The sequence below is a fragment of the Schistocerca cancellata genome, chromosome 8, assembly GCF_023864275.1.
Source record: "Schistocerca cancellata isolate TAMUIC-IGC-003103 chromosome 8, iqSchCanc2.1, whole genome shotgun sequence".
NCBI lineage: Eukaryota > Metazoa > Arthropoda > Insecta > Orthoptera > Acrididae > Schistocerca > Schistocerca cancellata.
In genome coordinates, this window is record NC_064633.1 from 167,145,965 (window position 1) to 167,164,996 (window position 19,032).

The following is a 19,032-nucleotide window of genomic DNA, read 5'->3' on the forward strand; positions in this document are numbered from 1 at the left end:
TTATAAAAGTTTTCACTATTTGTTGGCTTCCACGTGGACGGCAATCGCACAAGAGCTGATGTCACCGATGACAGTGGTCCCGAGCGCCTTTCTAGAAGGCATTATTATCCCCGTACATAAACCGCGCGGGTTATCGAGGGTCCAGGACTATCGACCAATTACTTTGCTCAATAGCGACATGAAAATATTCACGCGGCTACTGGCATCGCGACTCAAGAAGGTCGCACGTTACGTCACATCCTGCGACCAGACTTCCCTAGGAGGCGACAACAACATCCGTACGGCCCTTTGCCGTTACAGAGACATGATAGCATTAGCGCATTATCAGCGTCTCCCTGGCCCCTTGGCTTCACTGGACTTTAGCCAGGCTTTCGACCGTGTTGACCACTTCTATTTATGGACAGTTCTTCAGCATATGGGTTTTCCTGGCGGTATTGTCACAGTGGTTATGCGCCTGTTGAGTAGTGCAACCTCTAAAATCATGTACAATGGTCGTCTTACACCGTCCCTGGTCATCTGTACGACAAGGATGCCCTCTTTCCACGATTTTGTATGCTTTCGCCTTGGAACCCCTGCTCCAGGGCATTCGCCAACGTTTGGAAGGCATGGCAGTGCAAGGCCACCATTTTTGTTGTACAGCCTACGCAGACGACATAGTACTATATCTGCTTAGTGAAGATGAAGTACGAGCCGCACTGACATGGGTGGCGACTTACGGCGAAGCGTCGGGGAGCTGCCTCAACGTGTCCAAATCCAAGGTCCTGCTCATTGGTGAGGGCTTGCCGGAGAGATGCGCTGCCCCCCTTAGTGTCGCCGCCACCATACGGTGTCTTGGACTTGATTTCACAGCAGACCAGCGCCGCTCAGCGACTATCAATGGTAGACGCTTGCTACAGACAGTCAGAGCAAATCTCGCAGATCACCGGCTACGTGCTCTCGACGTTATCCAACGCGCGCAATACATGAACATGTATCATGTTTCCCGTATACCACACGTGGATCAAGTACTACCACTCCCAAATCTCCTGGCGCGACGACTGTTGATGGCTTTCGGCTACTTCGTCAGCTCGGGGATGTTATTCAAGGTGCAGTATGAATCCCTTGCACTGTCACGAGGTCGTGGCGGGGTGGGACTCATCCACGTGCCGACTCGTGTCAGGGTACTATACGTCAGCTCCCAACTAAAACTTTGGCATCGTTGCCCGCAGAGCCTTACTAGCCTCCTGCTTCACAACTTTGCACCGGCCTCCTTGTCCACCCCAGTACTGGTATCGACCATTCCAACCCCCTTTTATTACATCCAACGATATTTCCTGGAGTTCAGTTATATCTACCGGTCCTTAGCACTTACACGTTTGTACCTCACAAATCTCTCCGAATTGTTACAACAGTGCCGCCCGTCCAACCCCATCGAACGTAAGTGACCACAGTACGTGTGGCGAAACATATGGAAGGCGATCCATGCGCGTTTTCTCGAATCAGACGTTCAATCAGCGTGGTACATCACCGTGAATGGCAAACAAGTTAACCGAGATCGTGTGCACCGCATCCATCTCGCCGATTCATCCCTCTGCAACCACTGTGGAGTGGATGACACGGATGTCCACCGGTTCCACTGTGGCACAGCGCTAACGTCTGGACACTTGCGCAGCGAATTTTGGCGTTTCTTACTCGCCAGACACCGGCTCAGATCGACGTCCACATGCTTTTGTACCCCGATAAGACTTTCTACTCCTCCGCCAAAACTCACTCTGTGAATTGGATCTGTGGCCACACGATCCGCTATCTTTTTACTTCTGGCAACAAGTCCACGCTAGGATATTGGACTTATCTCAACGAACGACACTGTGTCCTGATACGCAACCCATGCTATAAACAATATTTTTCCAATTTCTTACAGAGCACTTTCGATGACCCACCTAATAGCTGGAACGTCCAAGCCCTGAGAAGCTGAAAACTGTATAAACCGAACGGAACTGAATAGATCTGCTACCAGGAAACCACGAATATGCCATGAGAAGACACGTTTGGACGAGCTGGCATGCTGTAGGCGGATACACTTCAGGAGCTCCTGTAAGAACTGGACTTTAACTACAAGTCGCACGACGACTTCAATTTAAAAAAAATAATAATAATAATAAAATAAAAAAAATAAAAAAAGGGGTAGCATCTTTGATTCGTAATCAAAACGTCTTCGGTCCCGGGTTCGATCCCCGCCACTGCCTAAATTTTGATAAGTAACCAGCATTGGCGGCCGAAGACTTCCGGCATAAGAAGTCAGCCTCATTCTGCCAACGGCCTTGTCAAAGAGGGCGGAGGAGCGGATAGAGGTTCAGGGCACTCTCTTGTCCTAGGGGTGGGAAATTGCCCCTAAAGGCGGAAGAATTAGCAATGATGAACGACATGAGGATGCAGAAGGCAATGGAAACCACTGCATTAGAGACACGTAACGTGTATCCACAGGACATGTGGCCTGTATTTGAAGAAGTGTCATGATAATCTCCCCATTGGTAAAAGATTCCGGAATAGTCCCCCATTCGGATCTCCGGGAGGGGACTGCCAAGGGAGAGGTTACCATGAGAAAAAGATTGAATAATCAACGAAAGGATAACGTTCTACGAGTCGGGGCGTGGAATGTCAAAAGCATGTACGTGGTAGGGAAACTAGAAAATCTGAAAAGGGATATGCAAAGGCTCAATCTAGATATAGTAGGGGTCAGTGAAGTGAAGTGGAAGGAAGACAAGGATTTCTGGTCAGATGAGTATCGGGTAATATCAACAGCAGCAGAAAATGGTATAACAGGTGTAGGATTCGTTATGAATAGGAAGGTAGGGCAGAGGGTGTGTTACTGTGAACAGTTCAGTGACCGAATTGTTCTAATCAGAATCGACAGCAGACCAACACCGACAACGATAGTTCAGGAATACATGCCGACGTCGCAAGCGGATGATAGCTTGAGATAGAGAAAGTGTATTAGGATATTGAAAGGGTGATGCAGTATGTAAAGGGGGACGAAAATCTAATAGTCATGGGCGACTGGAATGCAGTTGTAGGGGAAGGAGTAGAAGAAAAGGCTACAGGAGAATATAGGCTTGGGCCAAGGAATGAAAGAGAAGAAAGACTAATTGAGTTCTGTAACAAGTTGCAGCTAGTAATAGCGAATACCCTGTTCAAGAATCACAAGGGGAGAAGGTATACTTGGAAAAGGCCGGGCGATACGGGAAGATTTCAATTAGATTACATCATGGTCAGACAGAGATTCCGAAATCAGATACTGGATTGTAAGGTGTACCCAGGAGCAGATATAGACTCAGATCACAATATCGTAGTGATGAAGAGTAGGCTGAAGTTCAAGACATTAGTCAGGAAGAATCGATACGCAAAGAAGTGGGATACGGAAGTACTAAGGAATGACGAGATACGTTTGAAGTTCTCTAACGCTATAGATACAGCAATAAGGAATAGCGCAGTAGGCAGTAATGTTTAAGAGGAATGGACATCTCTAAAAGGGGCCATCACAGAAGTTAGGAAGGAAAACATAGGTACAAAGAAGGTAGCTGCGAAGAAACCATGGGTAACAGAAGAAATACTTCAGTTGATTGATGAAAGGAGCAAGTACAAACACGTTCCGGGAAAATCAGGAATACAGAAATACAAGTCGCTGAGGAATGAAATACACTCCTGGAAATTGAAATAAGAACACCGTGAATTCATTGTCCCAGGAAGGGGAAACTTTATTGATACATTCCTGGAGTCAGATACATCACATGATCACACTGACAGAACCACAGGCACATAGACGCAGGCAACAGAGCATGCACAATGTCAGCACTAGTACAGTGTATATCCACCTTTCGCAGCAATGCAGGCTGCTATTCTCCCATGGAGACGATCGTAGAGATGCTGGATGTAGTCCTGTGGAACGGCTTGCCATGCCATTTCCACCTGGCACCTCAGTTGGACCAGCGTTCGTGCTGGACGTGCAGACCGCGTGAGACGACGCTTCATCCAGTCCCAAACACGCTCAATGGGGGACAGATCCGGAGATCTTGCTGGCCAGGGTAGTTGACTTACACCTTCTAGAGCACGTTGGGTGGCACGGGATACATGCGGACGTGCATTGTCCTGTTGGAACAGCAAGTTCCCTTGCCGGTCTAGGAATGGTAGAACGATGGGTTCGATGACGGTTTGGATGTACCGCGCACTATTCAGTGTCCCCTCGACGATCACCAGTGGTGTACGGCCAGTGAAGGAGATCGCTCCCCACACCATGATGGCGGGTGTTGGCCCTGTGTGCCTCGGTCGTATGCAGTCCTGATTGTGGCGCTCACCTGCACGGCGCCAAACACGCATACGACCATCATTGGCACCAAGGCAGAAGCGACTCTCATCGCTGAAGACGACACGTCTCCATTCGTCCCTCCATTCACGCCTGTCGCGACACCACTGGAGGCGGGCTGCACGATGTTGGGGCGTGAGCGGAAGACGGCCTACGGTGTGCGGGACCGTAGCCCAGCTTCATGGAGACGGTTGCGAATGGTCCTCGCCGATACCCCAGGAGCAACAGTGTCCCTAATTTGCTGGGAAGTGGCGGTGCGGTCCCCTACGGCACTGCGTAGGATCCTACGGTCTTGGCGTGCATCCGTGCGTCGCTGCGGTTCGGTCCCAGGTCGACGGGCACGTGCACCTTCCGCCGACCACTGGCGACAACATCGTGTACTGTGGAGACCTCACGCCCCACGTGTTGAGCAATTCGGCGGTACGTCCACCCGGCCTCCCGCATGCCCACTATACGCCCTCCCTCAAAGTCCGTCAACTGCACATACGGTTCACGTCCACGCTGTCGCGGCATGCTACCAGTGTTAAAGACTGCGATGGAGTTCCGTATGCCACGGCAAACTGGCTGACACTGACGGCGGCGGTGCACAAATGCTGCGCAGCTAGCGCCATTCGACGGCCAACACCGCGGTTCCTGGTGTGTCCGCTGTGCCGTGCGTGTGATCATTGCTTGTACAGCCCTCTCGCAGTGTCCGGAGCAAGTATGGTGGGTCTGACACACCGGTGTCAATGTGTTCTTTTTTCCATTTCCAGGAGTGTAAATAGGAAGTGCAGGGAAGCTAAGACGAAATGGCTGCAGGAAAAATGTGAAGACATCGAAAAAGATAAGATTGTCCGAAGCACAGACTCAGCATACAGGAAAGTCAAAACAACCTTTGGGGACATTAAAAAAAGCAACGGTGGTAACATTAAGAGCGCAACGGGAATTCCACTGTTAAATGCAGAGGAGAGAGCAGATAGGTGGAAAGAATACATTGAAAGCCCCTATGAGGGTGAAGATTTGTCTGATGTGATAGAAGAAGAAACAGGAGTCGATTTAGAAGAGATAGGGGATCCAGTATTAGAATCGGAATTTAAAAGAGCTTTGGAGGACTTACGGTCAAATAAGGCAGAAGGGATAGATAACATTCCATCAGAATTTCTAAAATAATTGGGGGAAGTGGCAACAAAACGACTATTCACGTTGGTGTGTAGAATATATGGGTCTGGCGATATACCATCTGACTTTCGGAAAACCATCATCCATACAGTTCCGTCCGCCGCTCGTGGTCTCGCGGTAGCGTTCTCGCTTCCCGAGCACGGGGTCCCGGGTTCGATTCCCGGCGGGGTCAGGGATTTTCACCTGCCTCGAGATGACTGGGTGTTTGTGTTGTCCTCATCATTTCATCATCATCCAGGAAAGTGGCGAAATTGGACTGAGCAAAGATTGGGTAATTGTACGAGCGCTGATAACCACGCAGTTGAGCGCCCCACAAACCAAACATCATCATCATCATCCACACAGTTCCGAAGACGGCAAGAGCTGACAAGTGCGAGAATTATCGCACAATCAGCTTAACAGCTCATGCATCGAAGCTGCTTAGAAGAATAGTATACAGAAGAATGGAAAAGAAAATTGAGAATGCGCTAGGTGACGATCAGTTTGGCTTTAGGAAAAGTAAAGGAACGAGAGAGGCAATTCTGACGTTACGGCTAATAATGGAAGCAAGGCTAAATAAAAATCAAGACACTTTCATAGGATTTGTCGACCTGGAAAAAGCGTTCGACAATATAAAATGGTGCAAGCTGTTCGAGATTCTGAAAAAAGTAGGCGTAAGCTATAGGGAGAGACGGGTCATATACAATATGTACAACAACCAAGAGGGAATAATAAGAGTGGACGGCCAAGAACGTAGTGCTCGTATTAAGAAGGGTGTAAGACAAGGCTGTAGCCTTTCGCCCCTACTCTTCCATCTGTACATCGAGGAAGCAATGATGGAAATAAAAGAAAGTTTCAGGAGTGGAATTAAAATACAAGGTTAAAGGATATCAATGATACGATTCGCTGATAACATTGCTATCCTCAGTGAAAGTGAAGAAGAATTAAATGATCTGCTGAACGGAATGAACAGTCTAATGAGTTCACAGTATGGTTTGAGAGTAAATCGGAGAAAGACGAAGGTAATGAGAAGTAGTAGAAATGAGAACAGCAAGAAACGTAACATCAGCATTGATGGTCATGAAGTCAATGAAGTTAAGGAATTCTGCTACCTAGGCAGTAAAATAACCAATGACGGACGAAGCAAGGAGGACATAAAAAGCAGACTCGCTATGGCAAAAAAGGTATTTCTGGCCAAGAGAAGTCTACTAATATCAAATACCGGCCATAATTTGAGGAAGAAATTCTTCAGGATGTACGTCTGGAGTACAGCATTGTATGGTAGTGAAACATGGACTGTGGGAAAACCGGAACAGAAGAGAATCGAAGCATTTGAGATGTGGTGCTATAGACGAATGTTGAAAAGTAGGTGGACTGATAAGGTAAGGAATTAGGAGGTTCTACGCAGAATGGGAGAGGAAAGGAATATGTTGAAAACACTGATAAGAAGAAGGGACATGATGATAGGACATCTGCTAAGACATGAGGGAATGACTTCCATGGTACTAGAGGGAGCTGTAGAGGGCAAAAACTGTAGAGGAAGACAGAGACTGGAATACGTCAGGCAAATAATTGAGGACGTAGGTTGGAAGTGCTTCTCTGGGATGAAGAGGTTAGCACAGGAAAGGAATTCGTGGCGGGCTGCATCAAACCAGTCAGTAGACTGATGACAAAAAAACAAAAAAAAAAAAAAAAAGGAACACGCAAGGCAGTGCTGTCCCTACTACTTCCCTTAGAAGATAGGGTAAGGACAGGCAAACTTATATTTATAATGTTTGTAAACGCAGAGATATCCTTTGGCAGTGCTAATTGTGACACTCTGTTTGAAATTCTGAAGGTAGCAGTAGTAAAATACAGGGAGCGAAAGGATATTTACAGCATAAACAGTAACCAGGTGGCAGTTATAAGAGTCAAGAGGCACAAAAGGGAAGCAGGGGTTGAGAATGGAGTTATAGCCTACTTTATTCAATCTGTACATTGAGAAAGCAGTAAACGTAACTAAAGAAAAAGTCGGAGTAAGAATTAAAGTGCAGGGTGAAGACATAAAAACATTGCGATTGGTCAGTGACATTGTAATACTGCCAGAGATAACAAAGGACTTAGCAGTTGAACTGAGTGAACACAGTCTTGAAAGGAGGATATAAGATGAATATCAACGGAAGTGAAACGAGGATCAAGGAATGTAGTCTAATTAAATCAGACTATGCTGAGGGAATTAGGAAACGGGTTGAAGTAGTATATGTGTTTTGCTATTTTGGGAGCAAAAAGTAATGATGTCCGATGTAGAGAGTAAATATAATGTAGACTGGCACTGGCAAGAAAAGCGTTTCTGAAAAAGAGAAATGTATTACATAGAAGATAGATTTATGCCTTAGGAAAACTTTTCAAAAGCATTTGTATGGAGCGTAGCCAAGTTTGGAAGCCAAACGTCGATGATAAACACTTTGAAGAAAAAGAAGAAAGAGTCTTGGAGAGTGTGGTGTTGTAGAAGACTTCATAAGATTAGTTGGGTAGGTTATGTAACTAAAGAGAAGGTATTGGATATTACTGGGGAGAAAAGCAATTTATTGCACAATCTGACTAGGAGAAGGGATACATTGATAGAACCTCGTCTGAGACATCAAGGGATCATCAGTTTAGTACTGGAGGGAAGTGTGGGGAGTAAAAGTCGTAGAGAGAGACTAAGAGAGGAATATAGCAAGCAGATTCAGACGAATGTAGGTTGTAGTAGTTATTCGAAGATGTAGAGACTTGCTCAGATTAGATTAGTTTGGAGAACTGCATCAATCCAGTCTTAAGACTGGAGGCTACAACAACATTATCATTAGTCATATGCAATAATTCAAGAAATATTTTTGTATCTTTCGGAAAACGGTTCACAAGGATTGATATTTTTAAGGCGATTAGATTCGCTAAATGTGACATTCTTTCATGGTCTCTGTTGGCTACCTGTATTGCTTGGTTGGATGAGATTGTAGCCAGCATACCCCACATATTCAGTTTCCCCTGCTGATTCTGTATCTTACATCTAACTCAGTACCTCTATAATAACTAATGAAATCAGCAATAACATGTATTTGTTCAGACTGTCTTACTTTTGTCTCCATCCATTTTATTAAGTGTGTAAATGAGCCATTTAAACGTTTCAGATATAGGTTTAAACGTTTCTGAGAGAAAATGATCTAGTTCCAACTGTTCTCATTTGAGCAATTATACTATCTCCTGAATAGCTTTATGTGCCTTGACAGCACTCAATTTTGTTAACATACTGTTGCTTTGTAAACTGATTTCGAAGTAGTACACAGCATACACTCATAGTCTAGCTTTCTTCGTACCATCTAGTTTTGTTTTTCAGTTTCATGATACTCTGGAGTAACAGTTTCATGAAAGCCAAAAGACTTCTGCCATCGTTATCGCTCTATCATTTACTGTCAGAATTTTTTCAGCGAATAGTTTAATCAGGCTAGTATGGGTTTTAGAATTTCTTTGTTTATTTCAATTACTGTATTATGGTGTTACAAAGTTCCGCTGAAATTATAAATTGAATGAATTTTGGTTTTATAACGCTCCATACTACCACTGAACATTGAATTCTTTCTGAATTGTTTCAAGAACGTGGCAGATCGTTCATTTTGAGATTTTCATCTTCAGTACAATCACTCAGCCTCTGCGTTTCCATGGAATGATGTTTATGACTTAAGAAGATAGGTACAGTTCTTTTATCAAGGTGTGGCCTCTGTGTCACCCTCTTGCAATGAATGTATGACATCCATTCAAATATGTCAACATAAAGATGGGGCCCCTCCACGTCCACACCAACATGGTGACCAAACCAAAAGTTCTACTGTCACCTCCGTATAACAAGTTAGTTTTTGAATCCGGAGTCACAGGATGCGGGCTGTGATGTTATCCAAGCGTCTGGGTTGTTGTTGTTGTGGTCTTCAGTCCTGAGACTGGTTTGATGCAGCTCTCCATGCTAATCTATCCTGTGCAAGCTCCTTCATCTCCCAGTACCTACTGCAACCTACATCCTTCTGAATCTGTTAAGTGTATTCATCTCTTGGTTTCCCTCTACGATTTTTACCCTCCACGCCGCCCTCAGCGTCTGGGTAAGATTACTCATTAACATGGTCCGTCAGGAGATAGAAGTGGTGCAAAACGATCGAAGTGTAGCGATGGTAAGGGCGGAGAAAAAAAAGTGCTAAGGCCAGTGCCAAGGGAGTAAAACCTCTGCGACTGTAGGACGGGTAGTCAGGGCAGTAGCGGGTTGCTAGCTGCGACAAAGCATGCAAGGTGAGGTAAGGTTAGTGTGAGGTATCGTGCATCGTTACCTATGTGCTGCGTGTTCGTTAACTGGGTCAGTCCGTGTGCTGCGGCTGGGCTCGGTGTAGTCTCCTGGGCCTGCTGCAGTGGCTTCCTCCCTGTAACAAAGGAAATCAGTGCGGCAACGCGGGCGTTGCTGTTGCGCCCTCTACTGCGCAGTGTCGTCAGTGACTTGGCACAGCTTCATCAGGCTGGTGCAGGACGGCGAGCATCTTGTGGTCGTGCGGTAGCATTCTCGCTTCCCACGCCCGGGTTCCCGGGTTCGATTCCCGGCGGGGTCAGGGATTTTCTCAGCCTCGTGATGGCTGGGTGTTGTGTGCTGTCCTTAGGTTAGTTAGGTTTAAGTAGTTCGAAGTTCTAGGGGACTGATGACCATAGATGTTAAGTCCCATAGTGCTCGTGCTCAGAGCCAAGAGCCATTTGAACTTTTTTTTTTTTTTTTTTTTTTTTTTCCAGGACGGCGGCGGCCGGCCGTCGTTCGGCGTCCTCCTCTACTGCACGGCGCACGCATTCTGCAGTTGAGCTTCGAGCAGCTCCGTTTGTTCAGAGAGCTGCGCCGCTTCAACGTCGGGAAAATGCAGGCCGTTCGCTCGCGATCGTGCGATGAAGGCTGACTTTTTGTCTTCTCGGTCCCTTGCGGGGGCCGCTCCCGCTGCGGTCGGCGTCGCCACCGGTACCGCTGGGGCGGCGGTTTTCTTCTTTGCACCTTTCACCTGCGGTGCTGCTGGGGCAACTGCTGGGACAGGCACGCGAACGTCCTTCTGAAAAGTCGCAGGAGTGTTCGCAGGTACTACTGCGCTGAGGCCTTGGGCGAAGACTACACGCAGTTGCCTCGAGGCCTCTTCCTTCTCTGCAGCCACGGCGGCTGCGAAGGCAGCCCTCTCTGCCGCCATGACGGCTTTCAGGGCTGCAGTGGTGTCCTTCACGGCGGTGCCGAGTTCGAGGCCACAGTTCTTCTCGGGGCCGCGATATGCATCCCGACTGCCCGTTTCCGGGCGGTCGTCCCCACCGCTGGCAGGTGGAGCTGCTACTGCGTCGTCCCTCAGCTGCGCCGGGCTGGTCTGCAGCCTACGTCGTCTTCTCTTCTTCCGCTGCGTCGGTGCGGTCGCGGCCACCTCGTCGCCTTCGGCACGGCCGCGGCTTCTGAAAGCCGGGCAGCCGCGCCAGCTGTCGACGTGCGGACCACCACACCGGACACAAGTTGCCAGAAAATTATTACCGCGGTCGCAGGCGCGTCTGTCGTGCTCGCCTGAGCATTTGACGCACCGCGACATGACCCTCGCCCTGGCACCTGAAGCTCTGGGGCTTGGGGTCCATGGCGGTCGGTAGAGCTTCTGTCTTAACCGGGAAGCCCAGCTACCTCCGAAAGTCGAAGATGTTGCGTAGCGCGCAACGGCAGCGATGCGCTCACCTTCCTAGCTCAGGCCGCTCTGTCGGTGCAAATATGTCGTTAGCGTGAAAATAATGGTTTAATTATCTTTTATCTTTATGATTATGTACACATGCCATTTCATGGAATGCTGTTGACCGACAGTGTTGCATATTGATACCTTATGTTTAGAAAAAAAAGAACTGCTGGAAATATTGTCTATTTCACCTGTCATTCAACATATCTCTTTCATTAGGATCATAACCCACTCTATGAATGATCCCAGCAATCTCCACATGTGGATATAAGTTCACTGATTGTCATGTCACTTCCTATATATGTTTGACAAATGTATCTGAATTCATATTGTCTCGTTTCGAAGTGATAATTAGCTTTGCCTAATTCCGTGACAACGGCTCCAGAATCATGAAACGTGTTTTACCCAGATAAAAATTGTTTACTCTCTAATGATTACTGAAATCACTTTCGGGGAACATTGTTTGTGTTGTGCCATCGGTTATGAAATCTATAGTAACTGGTATTTTGGTTCAAATAATGTTTCTGAAAGTACATACAAATGTGCGTAGTGAATCCTCTCAGACAGTTTTATCAGTGGCATAGTAACATTCATCTTACCACGTTCTCATGGGCCAAAGATTATTTGGTAGTATGATAGGAGTCAGTTACTATGTATGAATTCTTTGCGGCGACGTGTTTTATTGACTCTGTCATAGTGATGACAACATCTTTATATTAGAATTTTATAGAGAAGAAACACACTAGTCTTTCTTTTAGCGATTTTTATTTTTTAATTCTTAAACAGAAGTGGATATATCATACGTAGACGCCTAAGTAAGAAGATGTTTACGTGCCGGCATCATTCATGGTGGGTTCATACCTGTTTCTGGATTCTGATGCATATTATGTGACATAAATCTGTTTGAAGACTTCATCAAATTTCTTCACTTTATCTTATAAAACCTTGATGATGATGATGTTTTGTTTGTGGGGCGCTCAACTGCGTGGTTATCAGCGCCCGTACAATTATCCAATCTTTGCTCAGTCCAATTTCGCCACTTTCCTGGATGATGATGAAATGATGAGGACAACACAAACACCCAGTCATCTCGAGGCAGGTGAAAAACCCTGACCCCGCCGGGAATCGAACCCGGGTTATAAAACCTTGAAACGTCCCCTTAGAAAAATTTATACACGACTGTGCTTAAACTGACACACAATAATTTTAGCGCAACGCAATCTGACTATCAAAAATCCCTACAAAAGAATGGCCCAGACAAACATTAAACTATACCTTTCACAAATCACTTACCTCACAAAAATCTTCGTTACTCGAACTACTGCAATACAGCGAGCGCCACTATTGCCAGCTAAATAACAGATTCAAACTACGGAAGGCACTAACTACTGATAGGGATAGTTAGCAAATGAAAGATTTTAATGGAGAACAAACAATGTATTTACCTTAATATCATCACAAGTCATAATATATGTAATTTCAAAACTCCGCCATCACTCTCCTCACATCCACCACTGCTGGCGGCTCACCTCTAACTGCGCAACGCTACGCGCTGTTCACATCCAGCTGCCGCTGCCCAGCACTACAATGGCAGACAACAATACAAACTAGCCACAGACTGCACACAGCACAGCCAGTGATTTTCATACAGAGCGCTACATAACGTTGCCAATAAGAAAACATAGACAGCCTACTTACATAGCCCCCATGCTCCCCACAAAAAAATTTTACGAATTTTTTTTGGCAGTGGCCAATACAGATTTGAAAATTTTTTTCATAATTACAGTAAGAAAGATATAAAATGCACACACTTATTAATACAATGTTGGTCAAAAGCTAAAATTTTCTCACAGTCCATAAAGATAGTCCTGTTCATTCATCATAATAGTAATTACAGTTTTTTTTCACAAAGTCTCATTAGTAAAAGAAATTGCACACAGAAGTAGTGGATTTCCATGCAGTCTTGAAGAAGTAGTGTTGTCCTTCCAACGGAATGACAGTGCTGACTCTTGACATGCAGACAGGTAATGGGCCACAACAGAGCAAACCCACAGCAGAGTCATTCGAAGTTTTGAAGAAGATTGGTAGGTAGTTCATCACAGAGCAGACCCACTGTAGTCCTGGTAGAGAGTATGGTATTGGTGGGCCCCCAGAGGTGCAGACCCACTGTAGTCCTTGTAGAGATGGCCAGCAGCCATCTGTTGTGACTGTGCAGGTGCACAATCACCATTGAAGAGTCTTGCGGATAATAGAGCAAGTCCATAACCACCACTTGTGCACTCACAAAGTTCTTGGAATTTTCCTTACAACCAGCAATGCTGTTATCCAGTCCCTTGCTGAATTAGTAACACACGTGCAAACACTAACAGTCCCAACTTCTCACATATTGTGCATTACTGTGACCAACAGAAATGTGTGCAGTGAAATAGAACTTACAAGTTACTTAATTTGATGAACTGGTGTCAAGTACAATTTTATAACATAAGAACACAATAACAAAAGTACAAAACACATCATTAAAAACATAATAACACAGATAACATTTGTAGTAATAGGGGCTTTACAAAAGAATAGAAATAAACATATACATCAGTGTTACAGGAATTATGACATAAGTAACTACATAAAAGATTAGAATAACTTTTGAAACATCACCTTCACATATGAGCAACAAAACAGAATAAATAATGTCTCAACAACTTTACAAAGTAAATAACATATTATTAGAAAAAATCTACAACATAGCTCTCATCAGCTAAACACATAAAGACAGGAAAAACACAAATACACAAGGGTACACAAAAGGAAAGGACAGGGTTTGTTTTACTGCAGTATTTTGCATGGAGATCTCCCTTTGTTCATCATTATTCTCAAAAGTACTATCTAAGCCTGCTTTCTGTATTCTGTTCACATCCTCTTTCAAAATAGATTTTCTCCACTGTACACTACTTTTTTTTTTTTTTTTTTGCCAAACCATTTTCTTATATCTTCTCAATGCATTTCTTCCAATTCATCATAGTTAGTTTCTTATATAGTCTACCACCTCTTAAGCTAACTTAAATCTACTAGGCTCAGATGCTAAACTAAGGGACGAGGCAATGCAGCAGCATAAAACAATTAAAACAAACATCAAGGAAAAAAATTTTAAATAGGCAAAGCAATTGCAGTACTACAATTAATATAAGGCACTGTGCAGCAAACAAGAAAAATAAATCAGTAGTAAGACTAGCTTAGAAGAGTAACACGAAGTCAAATTCAGTAACACTATCCCTGGCAAACAGCAGTAACTTATACCTAAACATGACATAGCTCAAGCAGAAAAAATATTACAGTAAAAACAACAATGCAGAAAAGGGAAATGTCTATTCACATCTTAATGTCTATGTAATTAAAGTGGTGCACCACAACTATTTCTACAAAAGAAATTACCAAGTACTTGAAAAGAAAATGATATATGCAGTTACTGTTATTAGTCCCTTCTTATTGTTCTTTCCATTCCAAGAGCTCCTTGTTCGAAGAATGTGGGTCATAAAATAATTATTTAATAGATATGTTGACAGAAAGTGTTCACATTAGCAAATGCATTTAATTTTATTTTATGAAACCAATGCTGCAACACAGCTGGAAACTAGGTATCAAATGAAATAAGCAACTACCAAAAGCAAAGCATAAAAATATCATTCAATAGTCATGTGATATTTCATAAGTTAGTAGAAATTCTCTCAACTCTCATAGAAAGACGCTTGTCATATTCAGGTGTGCAGATGTAAGTATCTTTCCAAGTAATGAGGGTGTCGCATTTGCAATGTTTTCTCTAAAGGAATGTCAATGGCGAGGATAATGGCCTCCCTTTTTTTTTCACCTAATGGCTTTCTTTTGTCAGACGACTACCTCCCGGCTGGGCGCCCAAAACGCATTATGTGCAGGTGGTCACTCAACTTCCTTACGGAAATATTTACGACAGCAGTTTCCACTACAGTGACAGTCTCACATAAAAATATTTCACAGGTCAAGAATTTGCGTTGCAAATGTGTAGAAACAAAATCTTATAAATATAACAGTGTCCAAAAAATGTTCGCTGGCATTGTGATACATTCACGCATTTACACACATTTCATAACTCTTAAAGTACGATTCTTGGTTTCCAACATCCTTTTTCACAAGTCAAGAGTCCCTACCCACTATTCATTACTCCTTACCTTATTACACATATACGTATTCATCGACACTCTTCAATATTTCATCATTATAAATATGAAGCATAATCATATAGTTCATATAGCCTCAGCCTATTAATCATAAACATACCTCAGCAGCATAATACACATTGTCGTCATAATAATTTCATCATAATACCTCAGTCAAATCTCAAAAACGTCGTAGCTTTCTGCAATAATTTCAAAACCTAAAGAAAATTCTCTGCTCATTTCAATAGTGTCATCTACCTCAAACGTACTTTAAATATCATGATCTCATACCAAATACATCATTCAAAGCTCTCATAGTATCACAATGGGTCCGAAAAAATATGAACAGTTCACAAAGTACAGACAAAATACAATTTTGTAAGTGTGAAGTTATCCAAAGGTGTAATTACATAAACATCTGTCATTGCCGTAGTAAAAAAGTTTGTCTCTCTCAGTTAAATGATCAGATAGCTGTGCAATTTGTGTTAGAGAAATATGGTACCGATGTGTAAAGTTGTATAAGCAAATACCATATTAGCTAGGGCTCCTTGTGCTTGCCAAACACATGGTACACAAAGCAGGCGTGTACCCCCCTGAGGATTAATGTAATTATACCCTCAGGTGTTACAGATTACAGCAATGGAATGAAATGTATAACGGAAAACCTTTGTGTCATTGTACTTCAAATTTCTTTAAAAATAAATATTCTAAGTATAAAATTAATCACTCAAATACATGTACTGTAGCGCTAAACTGTGTGTCTTGTTGTAAGATAATCTCTGTGGAAGTGTTGTAGTTATCGTCCTCCGAAAGCTAAGTTATGCAGAAGTCAATGTACTTACCTCATTCTTTGCGTATAGATATCTTAGTTATTATGCTTATTGTTGTGATGATGAAAGTACTGTGCTCTAACGTATTGTTGTGCTACGGAAAAGGCTGTCTCCTTGTAGCTACACCACAAAAGTTACTACTAAAACATGTTTTACTTTCCAGAATAATTCAGAAAAACTGTGCAGATATGAAACAGAAACACCGCAAACAGATTCTAAGTCTGACAAAGCATACTAGTAATGTAAAGTGAAAAGTTATATGGCAAAGACAAACTTAAAAGACAGAGTATCATTCAATAAACGGTTTTACATGTGAAATGTGGTGTAAACCTTTACTCTTCCTAGTACGCAGAGTTTCAACTTCAGTGCAATTATCATGTGGTATACGTCGGATTCTGTAGGGTCCAATGTAAACTAGCCACAGACTGCACACAGCACAGCCAGTGATTTTCATACAGAGCGCTACGTAACGTTGCCAATAAGAAAACAAAAACAGCCTACTTACAACCTGTATGGATTTGGCTGTCAGCTTGGTCCTCTGTCTATAGCATTCTGGATCATGTATCTTTTGTACACTGAATTCCTAAACATTTTCACTTGCAGATAAGTGAACTCTCCATCGTTAAAATGTTAATCTGTTGAAGAGAAAGTCCCTATGGGATTCATATGATCAAATGATAACACTGAGTAAGTTTGAGCACATCTGCTGAACCTAATAGTAACTTATATTGAGGTATCACATAGAGGAACCCTTTCATCCAACATAACGTCACTTTTGTATTAGTGTACTGTGGATTCTAAAGAAACAACCATAAGGTAGAACTCACCATGTCACATCATTCCCACACTACTATGTTACTGTCACTGTTGTTTAAACTGTACATTGAACTAAACATTATTTTAACATCGGATAGATGTCATGGCTTTGTCCTACCTACATTAAAAAATACCTATAAGGAGCAACACATGCGTCTCCAACTTCATTTTACTACCATCATCATCATCATCACTAACAAGTAGTATGTCTATGTTCGGTCTGGAACACTTTGAAGACGTATATACGCAACGAGGACGCTTACTACACTGCACAGTACCAATCTGAGTCATTGCATTCTGTCCAAGGTCAGGCAGCCATCCAGATGAGTCGGTTACGTACACTCACACACACACACACACACACACACACACACACACACAAAAACACACACACACACACACACACACACACACACACATAGATGGATAGAGAGAGTGGTGAGGAGCGGTTAGACAGAAAGAAGCACAGCAGACGGCCAGAGAAATGGGCAGGAGGAGATGGGGCAGAGAGTGGAGGTGGCGGTAAACAGAAAGAAATCAAGCTGAGCTGTGACAATAACATGATGGTTTCTGCTAACTTCGGTCATATTGCCGAGTTCACCCTCCACGTTTCTCGTTAGTATAAGGTGAGGCACTCTCTTCCAGGTTTATTCTGTTTCCCACAATGTCAGCTCTTTGGCTTTTTCGTGATTGGGAAACGGGCAATAGATCTGCTATTCCCTAAGTTGATGCTGGTTGGTGACGACTTAGAAAAATTTTTTATTATTATATAATACATTTCTGCTGTGTAACAATTTTAATAAAATAAATAAGATCAATGTAAGAGTCTCCAGATATCAACTACAGAGCTGGGGCTCCATTCAGATCCATGATGGACACTTCCTTGTTAAAAATGTAGATGTGTCGAAGAGGATGAGATGGGTCATACCTCATATATATTAGACTCTAGATATTTTCCACCATGCTACATAGATGGCTGCCATGCTACGTCGATGGCTCCACTCAGTCACTTGGACAGTAGCACTGCTTTGAGCAATCTCGATATTCGTTACTACTTTGCATTCAGTATCTAGTGCTATGCCTAAGTTCACATGTTTCGAACTGCTGGTGAATAGCAGTAACCTGTAACCTCTTCGCTACATCTTGACAGACATTGGAGATAATGGAAAGTCAGTGTTTGGGAACTATTGTGTGTCCATCTTCTATACATCAGGTACTCTGTCTGCTGATTACACTTCCAAGACATCAGGGAGCTGATGCATTAAAGCAGAAACAATAATAAATTAAAGTGCAGTGAAAGACAATAGTGAAAACTGAAGCACAGGGAAGGGTTAAAATTTACATGCAATTGTGCGAGTCAGTATTTCTCTTTCTGTCTGAAGCTGGTAGTTCCGTGGCGATGCCTCTTCAAAATGACGATCACTGTTTCACTAAGAAGAACAAAGCACGAGTTTCGCGTCCACCTTTGTCTAACAAATTCAGGCACTGTGGATATGTGCTGGAGGTAGATGACTGCAGTGCGACGGAAACTGGAGCAACTATTTTGGACTAGGGCCCAGGGTAGTGGGGGAAAAATCTGAAGGTTGGACTTATCAGGAGCCTTGGTGAACCTTTGCCCTACCGCCATATTTCACCACCATGTTTATTTGTGACATCACAGATGTAGTCATCTTGGATGTTGTATTGAATAAAAAACCACAGCATTAAGGGTCTCAAAGGAATGAAATACGGTTATAAATTACAGTGATATGAATCCTAAGTAACCGCCCTTATTTGCCCTGAAACCAATAGGATAACAGCCCACCGTAAATGGATAATAAATGGTAGTGTTAAGGATCATACTGCATGCTATTGGGTAACAAATAATAGCAATAAGATTAGTAAATTACTTGATGAAGATACTAGATACTCCTACCTGGAAAGCAACCAACAAAATAACAGAACGCCATTTATATGTTAGTTCAAATGGTTCAAATGGCTCTGAGCACTATGGG